We start from the raw sequence: 14,586 nt of genomic DNA, 5'->3' as shown, positions 1-14,586 counted from the left end.
CCAACAAAGAACTGCTCAACAGGTTCTTTCACTCTTAAAACAGAGTTATTCACAGAGGTGCCGATTGGCCTGGCCTTGGACAGAGGTGGGTCTGAAATTGGAATTGGGGGAGCTTCTGGAATCCCCTTACGGGAACCACATCTGTAGCCCCCTCCCTCAGTACCAAAACCCCACCAGAAACCAAACCACAACAAATGTGCTCTTACCACAGGAAAGGGTAATAGTATCCTGGGCTTTATTAGGAGGAGTATTGCCAGCGGGACAAGGGAGGTGATCCTTCCTTTCTGCTCAATGCTGCCTAAGCCATACCTGGAGTCCTGTGTCCAGTTCCAGTACAAGAGAGATATGGATATATGGGTTCTTCCTTGCAAGAGAGATATGGAGAGAGTCTAACAAAGGCCCACAGTATATTTAAGGGACTGTAGCCCCTCACATATGAGGAAAGGCTGAGAGCTGGGACTGTTTAGCCTAGAGAAAAGAAGGCTTGGAGGGATCTCATCAATGTGTACAATTATGGGAAGGGAGGTTGCATAGAGGATGGAGACAGGCTTTTTTCAGTCAATTCCAATGACAGGGCTATAGGAAACAGTCACAAGCTGAAACACAGGAAGTTTCCTCTGAACATCAGGAAACACTTTTTACCGTGGGGGTGGGTGACCAAGCACTGGCACAGTTTACTAAACAGTAACACCATTGTAAAAACGGATATGCAATATTCATTTGACCTATGTAGCACAGTTCACAGAGACTCATAGGTAGATTTAATCTTAAACAAACTTCAGTGATTATTAAAGAAACACAAAATGAACTGAACTAAATATATTCCATGTTAAAGTAAATATCTTGTCATGTCTTTGGGTATATGTAGTTCAAGAAAGATGTGTGTGTGTGTGCACAGTTCAAGGCAAAGAAGTTTTGCACAGTTTTCTTTCTGGGAATTTGGTAGGAATTTCATTAGTTAGGATTTGTCACTAAGCAATTAATTGTCCACTTTTCGTCAGATCTTAAAGTCTTGTTTGAGAAGCTTAAGGTGTATGAAATCTCTTAGTATCTGTCTTCAAATCTAATCAGACTTTGTTCATATTTATATAGGCAAGAAGAAGTTTGTGACATTTTTCTATTGATATTAACAACTGCATTTGTGGCTGTTCAAGCAATACAGCCTACAAAAAGTTTGGTGTATAAATGGGGTTTTATTCATCTTTATCTATTTTCTACAACAGGCTGAGGTTATCCCATCATTTAATTCTTCTTCAAAGAAAACATCCTCTGCTGAAATACATAAAAGTTTAGCTACAAGAAAACTAACAGTTTCTTCTCTTCATTTAGGAAGCCACAGAGCTTTTTTCATGCATCTTTGGTTTTATAGTGTCTATCTCTTTATTTTTCTTATAGCTCAGTTTTAATGCATTAACTATTTGTATTAACATGGAATACAAAATAGATTTTAGAACCCATTCATTTACTTCTGGCATCTGGTTGTCTTATTTATTAGTAGCCACAATAAAAAAAGTGATCTGAATTGCATAGCTCTGATTTACTGAAGTAAGCTTGGTACCCAAGACTGTGGAAATCTTTAGTTCTGAGCAGGAGAGCAGTTACTTTGCATATGGAACAGCATAGCATAGCAACAGATCTCATGGTCCCTTAACAGGTTATCCTGTATGGATAATCATTATTAATCTGTAGCCTTTACTAGACTTCTTTCTTTAAAAAACTTTTGTTTTTTTACAAGACAATGATCTCTCATTTTTTAGCTAGAATACAGACATTTTGCATATTTTATTATTATTATTATTTAATTTTTTTAAGAAACGTAAAGGTTTCTGTGCTGGTAAGTTTATTCCTTCATCGGTTACTTATTTTATTACACACACAGATTTATCTAGGTTTGTAAAATTTAGACTTAACTTACCATTTTTCATTTAAGAGATTAGTTTAGTGGAATGTCAATGCAATATAATGTAGCGAGCAGTTGGGACACATTTGAAGTAAATTGCATCTTTTCTCTCAGACTTGTTTACTCCCCATGATAGAACTCATGAAGTTATATTTCTAAAAAATAAAAATAAAAAAAATAACAAACCAAACCCCCTAAAAAAAAAGAAAGAACCTGCAAACTTTCTACAAGACTCCTGTGAGAAACCAGGACTCATTCTATGGTAAGACAGTAGAGTTTCACTGACTTCCGTAGGTTTAGGATGGATACCCACTCCACTCACCCCCAAATTAGAAGATGTAGTTTTTCAACAAAGGTCAATAACAACCTAGGTCTCACAGTTACAATGATTGATCTCAAAAAAAGAAATACCAGTAGCGAACTGTTTCTCAGTATTGTACGAAGAGCAAGTAGAATGCATACTTTCACTTAATATTGACAAATTTCTTAAGATCATAGGGAAAATTTGTGAAGTAAAGTGAATAGCTGAATATTTCAGATCAATAATTCTTATGATCTCTATATTTATTTAGCAGTCTTATAGGTTTTGGTCACAGCCATGGTTGAATGCAACAGAAAGTAAATCCATCCCTATGAAGTTTAGATAGCAACCCACAAATTTTACTGGACAACTTTAAGCACGTGAGTAAGTTTAGAGCGATTAACCCATGTGCTTTGACGGTCAGAAGTCTTAAAAATGTTTTAATCTAAATTCTTCTTTTCTCAAGAGATATATTCCCACTATTTACTTTCCTTCTTTTTAATCAGGCTTTTCAATGCCTTTAAGTTGAACTATTTAAAAGAACCATACACTTGGCCCCTACACAAGAATTGGTGTTATCATATATGCAAGTTTGCTAGTATTAGCAATGTTCTCAGTAATTTCATTGGCTGTTGGTTCATGAAATAAAGATCTGCTAGTCTTACACATACAATGCAGCTCATGGAGAGCCACCCTGCCTTGCACTTTTGTAGTTCAGTTTTTGGTATACTTCAGTCATTTTAAAGAGGCACTGGAGAATAATTTCATTACCAGCGTATCTTTGGAAGAGTTGATAAATACCAGAAGTTATTATATTGCTGATACTGATCTTTTCAAATATCGTTTTCCAGCTGCATTTCCTTCAGTAATTTTACTAAGCAATTTTTTAAAATGCACTCCAAGCAAACATGTTATGCTTAGCTTGCTAAAAGAAGAATGAAAGTATAATTAATATATTCCTGTAATATTGAAAAAAAAAAATGGCTTTATCATTATTTTTTGCAAAGGGAGGAAACGAAAGAAGAAAACAAATAGTTTATCACTTGTCATAATGTATCAAAATTACCTGCCTTTGCAAGGAGTTCTTTGACCTGGAAATCCATGTTTATAATAAATACTCCTGAAGGACCTCTAAAGATGTACTATTATGCTAGGTTCCTGTAAATTCTGAGGAAATTGTTAAATTCTGAGAAAGTAAATCAATAATGCAAGACACACACACACAAAAAACCCCAACCTGGTAAAGGTAGGATTGTTGAAGTAAAAATTCAAGGTTTCAGGAGAAAAAACTCTGAAGTGAAAATGTATAGAATTCTAATGGAGGAGGGAATAATTTCAATACAACAGCAGAGCAGGATGAGATCATCTCCATTTCAAAAAAGAAGCAGATACTGAATTTTTACCACCTGAGCAATGACAGCCTAGCTGACAAAGATTCATGGGGTGCTATATCAGGAATGGTTAACATACCAATACTTAGCAGATTATTATTCTCAGTTATCTCTGTGTGTATCAGCCAATAAATAACTACTTTGTACTTTGAAATTGTGTTTATCGTGCCTGGAGAGTGTCTTTGTGAATGGTAAACGTTGCCCAAACAGTGACACACAGAAGGAAGGTTATAAGGAAGAGGGCAAGAGATTTCTGGAGACAGGCTTGCTGAGTTTGGTGCCTCTGGTAAGAAGAGAGAGATTCTGTTACTCTCCTGCTCCCAGCAGCAGTCTGTGTATTTTCGTGCACCTAAACTCCTCTTTCAGCTGTGGCAATCAGAGCAAGCTCTATGACTGAATCCCTAGCAAAAGAGATAGCAGTAAGTGTTTGTTGAAGTCAATATTATCTTGAGATAAGGAGAGGAGGGGGATGTGAGAGAAACAGCCCTGCGGACACCAGGGTCAGTGAGGAAGGAGAAGGGGAGCTGTGCCGGAGCAGAGGTTCCCCTGCGGCCCACGGTGGGGTGGCGGCTGAGCCCCTGCAGCCCCTGGAGCCCAGCGGTGGCCCAGAGGTTGGCCTGCAGCCTGCGGAGGGCCCCAGGCCGGAGGAGCAGGGACCGGGCCCGAAGCAGCCGTGACTCCGAGGCAGCCCGCGCTGGAGCCGCCCGTCGGTGGGAGGGCGGCAGCCCCGGGAGGGACCCGCGCTGGGGCGGTTCTGGGGAGCTGCGGCCCCGCGGGAAGGACTCGCGTTGGAGCAGTGGGTGGAGGGCTGTCTGCCGGGAGAGGGACCCCGCGGTGGGGCAGGGGAGGGCTGCGAGGGCCCCCCTCCCTGAGGAGGAAGGAGCAACGGAGACCTCTTGTGCTGGACGGACTGTAACCCCCATTCCCTGCCCCCTGCGCTGCTCGGTGGGAAGAGGTAGCAGAGCTGAGCCTGGGAAGATGGGAGGAGTTGAGGGGAGAGGTGTGTTTTTAGGACCCGGTTGTATCTCTCATTCTCCTTGATGGTGGTGGGTGGTTGTATTAAATGTATGTTGTTATCCCCAAGTCGAGTCTGTCTTTTGCCCGAGACCCTAACTGGTGAGTGAGCTCTCCCCTGTCCTTTGTCTGGATCCTCATGCCTTATGGTTGTATTTTCTTCTCCCCATCCCTCAGGGGACTGGGTAGGGGCGAGTCAACGGCTGCGGGGTGCTTTGTTGCCTGTTGGGTGGGCTCAGGCCACGACACTAGACTTTATGCAAGGATGAAACTTTTTTTTGTTGCTGTTATAATAAATTAATGTATATCCCATACTAACAACTCATCATTGGCTTGATGAAGTAGTTCCATTGCTAGATTCAGAATGAAATGTGGAAAGATAAGAGGCAGTGCCTTTTAACATCACCAAGGGTTTATCTCTGTCAAGCAAGAAAAAGATTGCTGTCAGAAAAGAGAAGACTCTGTGTAAAGGAATGACTATAAGAGAAAGTGCCAGGGAAACGGAAAAGGGATATAGGTCTTTGAGGAATCTGTACGCAGCCTGGCTTGTGAAAGAAAATCACTGAAAATGGAAATTGAAGTAACTTTTTTCTTTTTGTATTAGCATACTGGAATCTTGTTTCCATTTGAGGGTAAAATACTTTTTTAATGCTTCAGTTATAAAATCAGGGGATTATAGCTGCCAACAATCTGAAAGAAGTGATCATGGTGTATAACAAGATATAAGAAGGCTCATATTATCTTTGATAAAATGTATTTTTGTATATTAATAGTTCTACTTATTTTCTTTCATCTTGTGATATGCATACTAGCAACTATTTCTACTCAATGAAGTGCATGAAATGTAGTAAATTGTCATTCAATTATATTTTATCTTAACATATTATTTCCATAATATCATTACTTTTATATGATTGTTGTTGACTTGGACTTATATTCTTATTTACAGTGGAGAGAATAATCAGTAGATGGACCAAAAAAAGCCCCTTATATTACTATGAATAACTTTCCAAACCAACCAGAGTGGAAAGAATAAGAACAATTTTACTTTAATCACTAATGATCACACTAACGGTCTCAAATTTGGTGGAATTAGGGCTCTTTTTTAATATATAAAAAAAAAAAAAATCTGTCATTTATAGTACAAAGTAGACCAAAGAAAGAATCCAACTGAGCTAAAGGACTTCTATATTTTTTTCCTAGTTGGAACATGCAACCAAAATAGGTACTATGAGAACTGTTCTGGTGTTACTCAGTCCTGTGTTCTGAAAGATCTGGAAAAAGTATCTTCTTTTCTCTGAACCAGTCATCAGCATACAAGGATAATACTTCATCTGCTCAGGAACTTTCCATCTTAGAGTAGAAAAGGTTTATTACCTTTAGTAAATGAATTTAAAAGTATTTTTTTTAATTAAATACCAAGATATCTGTATATTCATTGTATTCATTTAATATAGGTATGAGCTTATAACTAAGTAAAAAAGTAGAAGGTACTTAGGGCAATTTATCTGGATTTTGTGTACCTTACTTGAAACAGAAGACCTGTACAAAAATGCCAGTAAATTTTTTTTTATATGCATTAGCAAATCTGAAAAGTCCTTTAAACATTTTCATAGTGATAAGAAGTATAGAGACAATTAAAATTGCAGTAGTGGAACAGTTTTTTCATGCTTCTAAGTTAATATTTCAGGGGGTATATCACCTTCTGATTAACATTTCAGGGAGATATGGTACATTTAAAAATAAGGTTTAAGTGTATTTTGTAAACAAAATAACAAGTATCAAAACTACATTAATGAAATATCTGTGAATAAACTTCACTAATCAGTAATATCTCTGTCTATCCGGGACCGATTACGTAGTAATAGAAACCCCACTTACTTGTTCAAGTGAAGTATATGTAATTCTTTCCCTGACAGGTCATATTCTCAATTACATAAATCTAGACTCTTGCATTTTAATGTTTAATGGATGCACTTTTGCATGTTACAAATCATAAACTTTAGCTTCTTTACAAAGGACTTTCGCAGATCATTAACCATTATTTGTCTGCCATGTTCTCAGGTTCTTTTTATTTTAATCTTTATACGTGAGTCTGAAGAATCATGTTGAGATTCCTTCCAAACATCAGCAATAGAAAGTATACCCCAAATATTATTCTTGTGCAAATATATTGAACTGCCACTCAATATCCTAAAGAAGGCATGAAGTATGTTCAATAAGCATATAACTCTTTCAAAATAACAAAATTAATTGAAATAATATAATTAAAACAAACTGATTGATGAGGTGATTAGCTTACCAGCTGCAGTTTTTACCCACTAGTCAGTTCTGCTAATACTATGGACTCCATCACAGGTCTGAACATTTCTCTTCTGCTGGCAGAAACTGTTACTTTATGGAAAGTTGTGACTAGGAATGAGGGTCTCTCTCTTGTAGCTACAGAGTTCCACTGGGCAACCAGTTAGTATGTGAGGATGATTGCATTTTTCAGTACACAGTATAATAATGCATTGAAGACCATACCCAAAGATTAATAAGATGCAAAAGGAGTATAAACAGCATACAATTATTAACCATATAGTTGCCAATATGCTGAACTGTATAAAGAAGTATTGTCCAGAGTACCTTTCGGTACAACCCCACAATTTATACAGCCAAACCCCAAAAGATCACGATGAGTTTAACTCTTCAAATTCTTTCCCATGTACTTGTAGTCATAGTTAAATTCTACCCTTTGCTTTGCTGAAAAAGATGCCCTATTGTACTTCATATCATGAACTACTGACTGTGTTCCTTCTTTCAGGGTGAGTTTGTTAATAGATTAGATGGTATACTTATAAACAAATTTCAGCAAATATTGTAAACACTATTTGGTGACAGTTGTATTTTCTTTCTGTTCATGATGTACAGGCATTTTGTGGAAACAGAAGACTGGAGTAAATGGCTGCAGTAGTCTTCTGTAGTAAACTGATACCCTCTTGTTCTGATTGTAAGTTTTCATGTAATGGTGAAGGAACAGAGATCAAGCAGATCTGAAAGTAAGTGACAACAACCCAACATGTGTGTATGGTTTTCTCAATATTTATAGAAAAACAAACCAGATCTGATCTGAAGTAAAGTTCTCTCTTTCCCTATTTGCTTAATATTGGGAAAAATATAATCTGAGACTCTCAGTCTTTTAGTATGGTTTAATGCAAGGATAAATCCCTAAATTGCTGGAAGATGCATGTAGTACCACCTTTCATTTGTCTTCAAGGATTAATAGGGTAAAATTCAATTTCAGGTATAAAAAGAAATCACAAAACATTTTAACTGAGTGCTGTGACGGTGATTTAATCTATTGTAACTGTTCAAAAGTCACTAATACCGCATTCCCTAAACTTATGATGCCAGAAAATACTAAGTGAATTGTACATGCATAATGAATCTGAGACCGTGTAATTTTAAATTAGAGTTATCATCTACAATGCTAATTAGAAATCTTGTAATGCTACTGTGTTGTGCAGAGGCATGGTCTTTGGAAATGGACCTCAAATGTATTGATTACATGATAATGATTCATAATATTTGAAGGTACAATTAAAATACTATTATTTCTCTTATGTTACTCTACTGTTACTCAAATGAAAATCTCCTTAGAGAGATATCTAGGATGGGATGTATGGTCGTGTACTGTACCTCTTTTTTCTCCACCAGAAAGCACAGTGTACTCAAACATTTGTAACTGTGCATTGCTTACTTTGAAATATTGCTGGAAATAATTGATATCTAGATAAAAATAAACAGTTGGGAGCATAATGATGTAAAAAATATTGGGTTTGATATTATACTATTTATGGCAGTTCTTTAAAAATTTATGTATGGGAGCTATTTTTGCACTTTCCATTGAATTATCCAGCTATCATATTCTTCTGACTTTGAAAGATAATAAAGACTATGAACTATAAAGGACATAAGATTTAAAAGTCTTATTTTTTTTCCTGCTGTGAAATGAAGATGATTTTGGGGGCGATAATTTTTTAAAGACATAACCACTATTTAACAACTGTAATAGCAGAAGAGTCCACAAGAACAACAATCATGGAAAAAAAAATAAACAATAGCACTATGTATTAGAAAACAAAGAACATAGTTGTTTGAATTGGTAAATGGAGAAGAAAATACTCTAAATTACTTGTATAGAAAATGATTGTCAAATAAAGGACATTCATGACTTGTGACTCAATAGTGTTTCAAGACTCAACATGTAAGATTAAAGTTGATGTAAGGAACTCAGCACAGGTAGAAGTTCTTGTCGTTGATTGTTTTATAACACACTAAAGTGTGTAGTCTTGCAAACATATAAGTAGTTCATATTTTTATCCACCTTACCTGTCATCTTTAAAAATCCTCTGAAAAGAATCCTCTAAAGAATAAGAAATAGGTAACCCATCCATTTTGTCATTAATCTAAAAAAAATCCACTTCAAAACAGAAACTGATGCATAGGAAGATATTTTAATTGAGTGGTTTTAGATTACATTACAGAAAAATATTTTAATGGCTTCATGGGCATAAACCCTTTATAAAAAGAAATATTTTTTTTAAATCAATAAATGTGTTTGATACTCTAAAGATTTTTTTTTAGTTCTGTGATTTAAAATTAGAACATTAAAAGAAATAAATATTAAGACATTGAAAAAGTCAGAGGCAGAGTGTCATATTCTTACTATATAATTCAGAGAGAACAGCCATACCAAGCTAAACATGCTGCGAAGAGATGTCAGCTGAGGTACTGAAGCATGATCGCACATTAATGTAGTGCCAGACTTAAGCTACTGTCTTGTCCAATGTTGTCTCAACAACATGAAAATATTTCTGTTTCTGTATGTAAACATGAGTGATTCTCTGTGCTATACTCCATTAAGCAGTGAGGACATTTCCTAAGTTGCTTACATGTCTTCGTGTTTGAAAGAGCAGGAGCAAACATGAATTAAAACCTTTATTTCTTTAATTATGTATATATTTTACACTAGATCTTGATCTTCATTAAGTTTTTATCCATATAGTACTGCATTGATTTCACTGTGGTATGACTCACACTACAGATGCAGCAGTATTCTGCGTACAGTATTTTACTGTGATAATCAGCAGTATTTTAGTAAGAACTGTTTTTAAAACGCTACTTTCAAGGTAATAATTTAATATATTATTTGGTACCAGAGTAGTCACTGTTCAAATACTAACAAAAAAAATTTCTGTCACTGTTGGTAAAGTGTTTCCTTTGTGGTTTCAATTAGAAATAAATAAAAATAAGAATAAATATGAACTGAAAAGGATTGGTTTTATTAATCTCATTGATGATTTACTCAAGTTTGTGATTTCTGTCTTCGGTATTTCCACAGGAGTCAATTTGAATTAAAGTATCTTATGTAAAGAACAATGAACAAAAGCATCATCTGTAGATAATCTAAAATGACAAACATATTTATAGCCAGAAGTTGCCCTGAAGATATATTAATGATGACTGTACAATCCCTGAAAGGGTGAATATTCTCTCTACTTTATAGGACTGTTCAGTTATGTAATCTCATAAAATCAGTATCAGTTGACATCTCGAACTAATTTGAGTTGTTAATCTTAAATCTGGACAAAAAAAAAAAAAGATATTTTTAACATTTTGATAACTTATAAATTCTAGGAAAAAGAGGGCACAGCAAAACTTTCAGTTTTCTAATAATGAGATAACAGCATAATGAATGGAATGTAGTGCTGAAAAAAATAAGTTTAAAAATTAAATTATTTTCTAGTTTTAATTTTGGTGTAGCTCTACATTTCACTAGATATTTGAAATGTCTCATTAAATGAAGATAAATAATACTTGACTTGCAGATTTTTCACAATCTGTGAAAAATTTCAGTATGTGAAATGTGGAATTTTCTTAGAGATAACTTACTGATTATGTGGAGTTACGACTGTTCTCTGAAACAAGAAGCTGATTTCTTGATATTAAAATTAGGAAGACACACTGTAACAGGTGCATATGGCTTCCACCAAAGGTGGCCACAGAATTTGTTTTCCTTCATCATTCACATAATTTAGAGAATTATGATTCTTTGATGATCCTCTATGATAATTATAATTATTTTATTTTCTTGGTGATAGCAATTGTGTAGCAATGATGAGAGCAGTTGTGTAGCTACTAAGTTGTGTGCAAAATTCAGAAAACAATAACTTTAAATTCTAATTTTTATAACTGTTTTTTAATAATGGACTTGGCCTAATATGCATAATTGGTTATCATTCATCGTTCAATTTAATACTTTATATTTACAGTGGTAATACTCTGAGGAGGCTCTAAATTTCAATGTTCCTTTCCCTAAACATTTTATTGAAAAACAACTTACAAGGTGACTGAGAGCTCTATACATTTTATCAATAATTATGTCTTGTCATAACCACCAAACTGCTAAAGTTTTCATAATATGAATACATTTCAGTGTATCTTTCAGGATTATTTCAAGGCAACGTGAAAGTTTGTTCAATGCTTGTTCATAGCTAGTCATTAGCATAACACCATGTAATATTTATGAAAGCACACAACTCTGTTGGCAGCAAGTCAAAAGCTACCACTGTCACTAAAGTGATAAGACATTGAGCCAATTTAATTGTCAGGCACAGGTGATTCCTGGAAACTCCAAACCATTTTGTAAAAGCAGTTTGAAAATGGTATTTCAGGAAATAGCAAATATTTACATATAAAATGTCAAAATGTTGCTAAAGAAGGTCCTGGTAAATAAGCATCGAATGCTCAATGAGTCTCTGCAGAGTCCAACATGTAAATCTTACTTTGTGTGTTACTTTTTTTAGGGTTTGGATTCAAAATTCAGAACATAATTTATCTCACCTGTTAACTACCGAACACTTGGTCTAAACTATTAATTTAGGATCTCCCAAGAGTCAAAAGGCAATTATTTCCAAGGATGATTCATCATATTTCCTTTCAACATATATTACAATCCAGGATAAAATATTTTCTAGAAATGCCTGTTTCATTTCACTGGTTATTCAGAAAGCCTACATAATAAATTTAGGTTACATCCTCAACTTTGAGATGGTTAATTCCGTTCATAGTAGCTGACTCCCAATTTCCATTATGTAAACAAATACTAAAGTTTGTTAAAAAATATTTTTTATTTACTTTTGTTTTTAAAATATATTGTTTGCTTTTTCATTTTAAGAGAAGCATGGATGAGCATCTTACATCCTTGTTTCCCCCTCAAGTAAATATGTAACTAACGAAAACTTTCAAAGGGATTTACCATATTAAAATATTAATCAAAAAAACGGAAAAATGTTCAACTCGTTAATCTGTTTTTCTTGGACTTGTATACTGCCTACCGATTAATGAGTTTGGTAAAAAGTCCCTTTTTATAGTTGTTAGATGCCATTGCAATGCAGAAAACTTCAGGAGAAGTTGCTAGGCAGAGTACTCCGTCTTTTATTCAAAGCAGATTTACACAAGTGTAGTTTCCACTCAGGCCATGAGTTCAAAGGGCTTATACATGCTTGAAGGGTTTGGTCTATCTGCTAGAGCCACCTGTACACAATCTTCTTATTTTTTGAGAGAAATCTTTTTCAGGATGTCACCACAACCAACTTGAATTCAGGAGGGTTTTCAAAACTGCATAAGCAGTGGCTGACCTCAGCAATGGCCGCTACCTTTTAACAGTGGATGTTCTTATAAAAGCAGACGACTGCAATGTTTCTAATTCTACCTCCTGCATGCCTGAAGAGATGGAATATGAAAAACCAGGCCAGCCCGGTTTTAGCAGCAGTAAATACAAGCACAGCTACATTTGGATGTAGTTTCTGAAGCAAAGTAACTGGTTTTGGTGGCAGTGGAAGTCCTCTCTGAAAAGCTTCTTAATACAAAAGTCTCTTAAAAATGACACAGTGTTTGTTTTTTTGAGTTCTCAATTATTTTTTTCTCTTCACAATGCTGTTACACGTATAGCTGTTAAAGTAGCTTCAAAACTCTTCAAAAACTATTTGTAACTGAACAAATAATCATGACTTATCCATGATTTTGCCTGAAAAGAAAACAAAGATCACACACTGTTTTGCCTTTCTGAGAGTTCAGCAGTATATTGCTTATAGGTTGCAGCAAGTATTCAGAAGATAATATAGCTCTTGAAAAGTAGTATAACTGTATAAATATATGTAGAATTAAAGGAAAATGCTAGTATCTTTTAGTAAAGAGTCTATCAACTAAGAGACAGAAATTGATTGAGTATCAGGTAAGATCTTTTCTGGAAAGAAATTGTGCCTACTATTGTGAAACTGTTTTTTGCATAGGGGACTGAAAGGAGGTGAAACCAAGAAAGCTTATTGAGCTAATGCTTTGGCTTATGTAGCACTGTGAATGCTCTTAAGCTTTGGGTTGTGTGAACAGCAGCAAATCTAGCAGACAAAACATCTGGCTGCAGTGCAAAATCTGAGCAGCCAGGCACTGCGATGTCCCTAAGCCACCAGAGAATAATGTGAAATACTTACATAAAAAAAGTGATGAGGGGTTTCTAAAAAAAAAAAAAATTAATGTTGAGATTTCACTTAACCTTATTAATAGTAAGCCACCAAAAGACCTTTTTATCATATTTGTTCTACATAGGATAAGACTCTAGATGAAAACACAAACCTTATTCCATAATGATTTATTAGTAAGTTAACTAAGAAAATTATTTGCTGCTGGTAGAAAGAAGAAATAGTGAAATATCAGTTCCCTATTTACAGAATTAGGACCAAACTGATCTCTGCTAGAGATACACTGCTTTTCTTGAATATTTACCAGAAATTAAATCACTTCTGCAGTAATACTTTTACAGGTTATTTCTGTGATAACTGCTTTTACCTCACTATAGTTACTTATGTTGAATATCTATTTTAGATAACAGCTAGTTTTAATATCTCCCAGGGACAGACTGGATGAATATGAGAAGACTGTGTAGTGAAAGGATAAACCACGAATCTGTGAGTGACAACTGTCATAATTGAAAGATTTTGCCTAAGAATTTGTGTTTCCTCTTAAAAATGAAAAAGATGCTATCTTAATTCCTACTAATGATAGAAACACGGTATATTTCTCAAACAATTTTTCTCTTGGAGAAACCTCTTAAGATTCTGAAAGACCTTACAAAGGGCAAATGCATTAAAGACGGTCACATACAGAGATTTTTATAGATAGACTAGGAAGACTTACATAGTACAGAAAATTTAAAATGGGAAAATCTTGACCGGCTTCATATGGTCTAATTATACTGGATGTAACCAGCACATTCCTATGTATTCTATTTTATTGTGTAATGGAAATCAAGGGTTTATTATAAAGACCTAGCTACCTTTCAGTGTCTTGGTGTTAGACAATTTATGTACAGTTCCAAGACAATAAAATAACTTGACGGTGTGCAGCTTCTAAAAACACATATTCATGTCTTCTGGCCAGGCTTAGTCCCCAGAAAACCAACTCGGAAGTGCCGTCTCCCTTGTGATTGAGATGGAAGAAATGTGTACTCTCACATGATTCAATGTGGAGGGAAAGGTAACGCTTGTTACAACTAGGGTTGCATCCATGTCTGGGGTTGTACAATAAAATAAAATAAATAAATAATAATGAGAAAAATTCTTTTCATTTTTCTTTGTTCACCAGAGGCAATAATTTAAATTCTATCTCATATCTGTTATCCTATGTGCTTTTTAAATTTAGCCTCTAGAAAATTTCATTTCAAGTCTTCTGGCAACCTTCAAAGCCAATCATTCAATTACTTGCAGATATAAATTGATTTCAATGAGTATGTCTTTTAAAAAGAATGTTAACTATATATATTATCAATCCAAATAGAAGTTGTCTGGACTAATGTTACCAAAACAGTAGTAGTATTCATCTTTAGTACTAGTCTGAAACACAAAGCCTTTCTATTCTGGATCACAAGCTGAATCCAA

This window comes from Leptosomus discolor, chromosome 1 (assembly GCF_034619465.1).
Source record: "Leptosomus discolor isolate bLepDis1 chromosome 1, bLepDis1.hap2, whole genome shotgun sequence".
NCBI classification, from domain to species: Eukaryota; Metazoa; Chordata; class Aves; order Leptosomiformes; family Leptosomidae; genus Leptosomus; species Leptosomus discolor.
The sequence above is the reverse complement of the archived record's forward strand: the minus strand, read 5'-3'. Positions refer to the sequence as shown.